Source organism: Antrostomus carolinensis, unplaced genomic scaffold, assembly GCF_000700745.2.
Source record: "Antrostomus carolinensis isolate BGI_N321 unplaced genomic scaffold, ASM70074v2 scaffold55633, whole genome shotgun sequence".
Classification (NCBI taxonomy): Eukaryota; Metazoa; Chordata; class Aves; order Caprimulgiformes; family Caprimulgidae; genus Antrostomus; species Antrostomus carolinensis.
In genome coordinates this window covers 2,001-8,689 of record NW_010306994.1, presented here as the reverse complement: position 1 = coordinate 8,689, position 6,689 = coordinate 2,001, and the positions used below count along the sequence as shown (strand labels likewise).

The window sequence follows — 6,689 nt, the reverse complement described above, 5'->3', positions numbered from 1 at the left end:
ATTAGCTGATCATGTAAATGAAAAACCTCTGCAAAAGAGGTCGACACAGGTAGTCTGAGACAGTCAGAGGTTTTATTGTCCATATGTTAGAACTGATGTCCTCTCCCATCTCCTGATGGAGACTTGGAATTTTCCCCCTTGTGATCCAGGTGCTCAAACTAAACAGAGATACGTACTGATTTCACGTATGAAAATACATTCCATAATCTTTGTTTACTTTTGATCACAAAACACTGTTGTGAAGCATTGGGATAGTCCCCTTCTGTCACTAATCAATCAATAAGACCAGGCGTGCTTAAGGTACTTGTAATTTGTCTTATCTCTTGCCTAGCATTTCTGTCACAAAGGTCAGTATAAGACATTAGACTCAGAGCTCTCATTACTTCTATTGGGAGGTGTTTGAGCATGTTACTGGTTTTGATGAACTGCTTTATACTGACACTCATGGTTATCCTATTGTCTGCACAGTGTTGTCTGAATTAAGCCTTTTCAAAAGCTTAATTGGATTGTGCCCATTAAATTAATTTGAGCAGAAAATCCCAGTAAAGAGTGTAAATTTTTTACACTAGTTGTAAAAGAACATTTCAAACCAGAAACAAGTATGACATGAGAATCAAAAGTAGAGGTTGATACTTGCAGGCTCCTCAGCTTCAGATTTCATTCCAGTATTTCTTATGCTCCTGCCCTGTTTTATGTCTCCTTGTAGAAAAAGATGAAGCCTTAATGTTTGCATAACTTCCAGGTGAATTCAGCTGAAGTATGTGCTTGGTTTCCTCATATGAGGACAAATAGACATGCCAGGAGCTATGTTAGCCATTGTGAATATAGTGCAGTGAAGTCTCCCGTGTCTGTTCTGTAGGGGACTTGACAGCTCTTACTGGAGAGCCTCATGTAATTCTAAAAATAATTACTTTTGGAAATGGTTTAATTTAAATTGTGCCTACGTTTTTGGAACTTCTATTTTCCAGTATTACTGACTGCCTATTAATTTTGTTACGCAATTTATAGAACTCTGTAGATGCTTTGAATTTGAGGTTCTATGTCCAGAACTCATTTGAAAGTCATGTTAGTAACTCTGTCACGAAAGATTCTTTGAGTGTTGCCAAACCCATCTGCAGACGATTTTCTAGTTTTGATTTGCGCCCCCCACCCCGCCCCCCGAATCTTCTGGAGCAAACCTTATCCTTAAAGATTACTATTCGTTTTCTGACATAACTCTCCTGGTTAATACTACTACATTGTGGGCCCTACTTTTGAGATGACTTAATAAATGCATATCTGAATTTGATTAAGATTTCTAAAAGCTATTTTTAAAAAAACTTGAGTATTTCAATTTTAGGTTAATATTTATAGTGAAATTCTAATGCATATCACATTTATTTCAAAGCAGTTGTTACTGAGCTAACAATAAATGTACTGGACATCTAAATTACTTGAAGCAAATTATGTCTTTTGTAAATTAGCCAAATTTCATTTCTGGAAACAGCTTAAGTATCTAAGAGCTAGAGGGTGACAGTTTCAAAATTCCTTCAGTGATTTGGTAGCTAGTGTGGACCTCACTTCAAAATTCCAGTCACCTATAATGATTGCAGTCTTGTAAAATCTGTTAGTATTCAGTATGCTTATGTAGCTGAAAAATAAGGCAGGCTGTAAATGTGTCAGTTGCCTTTTCAGCTGTTTGTAGGGGTAAGAAAAGCAGGCATTCAAATTCTGTAAACAATTTATTTTTCTTCTAGTATGTCTACGTGTTATCTTAGAAAACTCTCTAGAATTTTAAATAATAGTTGTTTTTATGTTGTAACTACAAATCTAGCAACTTGTTAATAGCTTAAAGTCATGATTTGGTTATTAAATTGTGACTCATTTACCTGTCCGGACTAAAATGTCTTTAAAAGTGAAAGTACACTTCGTGTTGTCACCTGGCTTGTTTAACAGAGCGAGGTAATGTCTTAATCAAAACCAAGGCTTTGTTGCTGTTTTTGAAGCTTGTAGTGGGGAAAAATTACTTTTGCCTCTACTATTTTGTTGTTGTTTTAGAGAAGAAAACCTTCTTGAGTCCAAATGATGTAGTGTGGAATTCAAGATAGAGAAGATGATTTTTCCTTTTGCAACAAGATTGCAAGTTGTTTGATGCTTGGATGAGCATCTTAGTTTTCTCATCTTTTATCTGAAAACTTCTGATTGTTAACTGTGTTTGTGGTAGTCTTGTTGCATCATTAAGCAAGCAGCTATATCTTTCCAATTGCTTCAGCATTCACAGTTTCTAATTATTTTTCCCTTTGAAACATCCCTCTACTTAAGCATCAGAAGAGCAGGATTATTCAGAGGCATTATCAAGAGAGAAGGTGAAAATTACATGTCTGTAAATCTGTAGGGACGCAGCTTGTAGAATTCTTATTTATTGACCTCTGTTTTTTCTTTTTTGTCTGTGCTGGTTTTGTTGCTGTTCTAGGAGTGTGTCCCTCCCTTGTGGGGATTATCTTGCGTGTTGTTTTACATTTCTTAGGGTGAATTTTAGCTCTTGAGTTGATTTTTCGCTTTGGTAGCTCCGTCTCCTGCAAATTTGGAAGTACTGAGTAGAATGTTTGGCAAACAACATTTATGCTCGGCAGGCTTTTGTCTGATGGTGGCTTATTCAGCAGCCATTTGGAGGCTCTACCTTGCAAATGCTAGCTTCAAGTGTCAAACAAACACTGAGAACTAGGAGGGTTCTGCCAATCTTGAGTTGAGACCCAGGAGTAAGAAACTTTGAAGATAATCACATCAGAGAAGCTGCACTGGGTAAGTAAAGTTCCTGTCAAACTTTGCATGAAGTCAGAGGGAGCTGCATGTTTGTTTGCAGATGATCAGACCTTTGAGAAGTGAAATCAGTTGAGAAAGGCTAGACCTGGAAATTACATTTAGAATTAGAAAGCTCTGTGTAGGAAAGGTTACTGTTGATGCTACTTAACGAGCTATACTATAAAATAAAAAATGTCAAGAATTTAAACAAAAAAACTTCAAACTGTGATAGTTTTTAGCTTTAGATGGAAATAAAAGAGAGAAATATTCTTGTGGTTTGTTACAGGGAAATTATAACTGCCCTTCAAATTCAATATACTGATTTTAATAACCAAAGGAAATACTTTTAAAGTAATGTTCTTGTACTGTGTTTTTCAGTAGTTTAGAGATCATTCAGCAGGTAAAACATAGTGAAGACTTGGTCCATACCTCAGTAATTAAGCTGTTAAACCTCTGAAAGCACGTACAATATGTTTGTCCACTTGGTGTCTGTGTGTGTGTGTTTGTGCGTGAGGGAAGTGTACATGGGCATTAATAGCCATTGAGCTATTTCTGAGCTATCTCTTTTCTTCCCTTTTCTGACAGTTTGAGAGCTGCAACTAGATACATTCAAACCAAGAAAGGGTACAAGTTTTTCATACCAGTCATTGGAGAAATTGGGTTATGGTGAATTCTATTATCAGTTTAAGCCTTTAAAACAAGTTCAGCAATCTTCTTTAAAAATATCCTATAATTTAATGAGGAAAAAACTTAAAGCAGGATTTTTAGGTTAAATTCTTTGGTTTGTATGGGGTTGCAGATCTGACAAAATTATTTTCCTGTTCTAGAACTGTTTTATTTTTACTTTTATTTATTTTTATTTATTTCATTTTCATCTTGTGCTGTGATGCTCTTTTCACAGGGGCCTTGCATATTTCTTTTCCCAATCAAGTCACTAGTAAACTGGACAAACCTTGTTGGGGGGGGTTGCTGATTTTTCTTGCATTTCACCAGCATCCAATCCTGTGGCCATCATAAATAGATTTTATTTTTTTTAAATAGAAAGGCATTTAAAAAAAATCAAATTACTCTCAAAGGAATGAGATAGCTACAGGTTGTACCCAAGTACATGCGTGTTTTCCAAAACAGGGTGTTCATTAGCACGCGTTTTCATTTATTAAGTTTAGTGTGTGTCTGAGTCTGTTGGCTGTCTCTAGCCATCTGTTAAGTTCTGGTGTCAATTTTAAGTGTTTTTAGTTTGTGTTGATTTTAAAAAAAATATTTACTGGCAGAGTCTTTGGAAACTTGATCTAAAAAGTCATAAAGCATCACACTTTCAGTAACTTATGGGAGTACGATTTTGTGGTACCCTTAATTTGCAGGCATAATCGAGTGGAACAAATGATGTTCAGCAGGTCAGGTTCCTTAGTTTCTTTAATCTGGGTAGTAAAATGCATCGGATGTCCTGTGAGTTTTTGATGATCTCCAGCTTACCTGTTTCAAATATATCTGATTCTGGTGAGAAGAAGATAAATATTATTATTGTTAATTTCTTTTTGTAAGATATTCTGGACAGTGCTTGTAGAAGTATATTCATCTTACACAGCTATTACAATTTTTTTCATGTGATAGTTAATAGAGCATAATGCTTGGGAGTATTTTTGATAACTAGTTAAATTATAATTTGAATTTACAATAGTTCTAAAACTTTCTTTCTAAAAGAAAGTGTAGGTATGGCTATACATTCCTGGGAGGATACTGGGGTGAGGAAACTTCAGGGTTAAAAAAATAAAAAAAAATATATATAGGAAGTATCTTTGAATTGGAAAGAGTATTTCTTGAACTAGAGAGGCTGATACTCTTCTTGATAGAAATGAATATAAAGGTAAGACCAAAGAAGGCATGCTAAGTGCAAAAGTTTTATTAGTTGAAACCAGATTAGTTCATCTGATGTAAAAACTGGTTTGAACATCTTGCCTAATACTAGAAAAATACATACTTTCATATGCATAATAGTTTCAGTGCATGTTTAAAATAAAGTACATGTAGCAAAGCCTGTGAGGCTCTAAGGTTCCTTACATGTGTTTCTCCTATAACAGGAGAGAGACTTTCAAAGATACGAAGAATAGGTAAGCAAAAGATTGCTGTTAGTGTTTGTTGGGAATTGGGCCTCTGATTTCAGTCTGCTCCCTTGGTGTCAAAAAGTAGTCAGAATTTTATTGCTTGCTTCTGTGCTATGATTTAAAATAAAAAATTCCGTGGGCATCTTAATAAAGCATAGCTAAACTTGGATGCTGTTGAAGCTTAGTGAAGGTAGCTTAGGCATGCTGGACTTTCTTCATATTTTCTTGCAAGTTTCTTTGGCATCACTTCATGTCTGGATTTTTATACCTCACCTCTCTCTTCCTTTCCTTTTAAAATTCTCTGCGTAACACTTGGAGCTTCAATAGCTCTTTGAGCTGCCCTTACACACACCTTTCTCAGTTGTCCATGTGGTCTTCAGTAAATAAAGTAGGACAAAATTTTGCCTGGAGTGTTAGCCTGCTCTTTTCATGAGACAGCAAAGGCAATTTAACAACTTGCTGTGGTCAAAAGGGTTGGTCCTGTGCTCTTTCTTGTGCTAATGTACAAAAAGTTGTTACTGCTTTTTGCTTTGGTTAATTATCTACAGGTTTGGTGAGCTGGATTGGCACACTGAAGAGTCACCAGAGACAGGAGTATGTAGCTGAGAGAAGGGGAGGGAAAGACTGCCACTTGATTGGTGTCAGTGTCTTGAATTGGCTGTTTCCTCCTTGGGGACCTTCATTCTTTGAGAACTATCCAGTCCAAATGATACAGCCAGCAACTTATTTTTCCCCTAGTGGTTGCTGAACGTCTCTTCCCCTGCCTCCCCCCTCCCCCCCCAAAAAAAATCAAAAAAACAAAACCAAAGAACAAACAAACCCTACCCCTTGCTCTCTGTATCACCAAAAACTTGGGGCTTAAAAATTAAAAGGTTCTATTATCTAGAGGTAGGTGCTCTAGTTTTTGAGTCACATCTGTATTTCAGAATGTAATGAACAACTCTTAGAAGTTCTGATTTGAATAAATGACTAAATATAAGGATGCCCTTTTGAGGACTTAAATACTTCAGAATGGTCTCAGTTCTTGCCTTTTGTTAGACTGAAGTAGCACTGGCACTACTGTACATTTTGGTTTAGTACTTTTGGCCATAACTGAAATCTGGTCATAGAACACCATGAAAAAAGTGAGACGGATTTTCCTGTTGAAAGGGGACCTTTTATTTTGTAATTTTTAAATCCACTAACTTCCTCCCTTTCCTTTGTAATATGCCTATCAGTGGACACAGTTTAACTGGTCAGTTTCATTTCTTGTACTGGTGTTTTTTAATTCCCTCTGTAGGTAGTCTCCGGTCTTGCAGTTCATCAGACTGCTTTAGTAAAGTGATGCCTCCAAGGAAAAAGAGGAGACCTGCAGCAGGAGATGATTTATCTGCTAAGAAAAGTAGACATGATGGGTATGTCATCTTACCATGAGCTAAGCCTGATGGAATATCTAAAGTTGAATAGCCGATATGACCGTGTTTTTAAGTACTGATGGAAATGGTATTCAAATTTGCTTGATTTCTCAATGTGGAACCACAGCTTGTGATTGAACTGTGGGGTATTGATAAGCACATCTAGGTTCAGTTTGCATCTCACCTTTCCTAGTTACACAAGAAGCTTGCAGGGAACTTCCCCTTGCTCTAGTTTGGCAGCTGTCAAAATAGACATACTTGTTTTTTCAAAAACAACTTCTAAGAGCTACAGTAACGTTTTCCTGTATACATGTGTAAGGTCTGGATTGGGCACTCTCAATCTACAGCCTGTCAGAAAAGCGAATGTAGTTGTAGCCCACTCAGCTCTTACTTGAAGTCCTGCTAGTCTCTC

At 36.5% G+C, this 6,689-nt stretch overlaps 1 long non-coding RNA gene across 1 annotated transcript; it reads left to right on the top strand.

Annotated features, from left to right (window-relative positions):
• The first annotated feature begins 2,273 nt into the window (after positions 1-2,273).
• On the top strand, positions 2,274-6,281 carry LOC104522859 (uncharacterized). The gene is made up of 4 exons (XR_727992.1): positions 2,274-2,507; positions 2,613-2,781; positions 4,860-4,889; positions 6,163-6,281. It is a non-coding gene; the product is annotated as an uncharacterized LOC104522859 (long non-coding RNA).
• Positions 6,282-6,689: the final 408 nt, after the last annotated feature.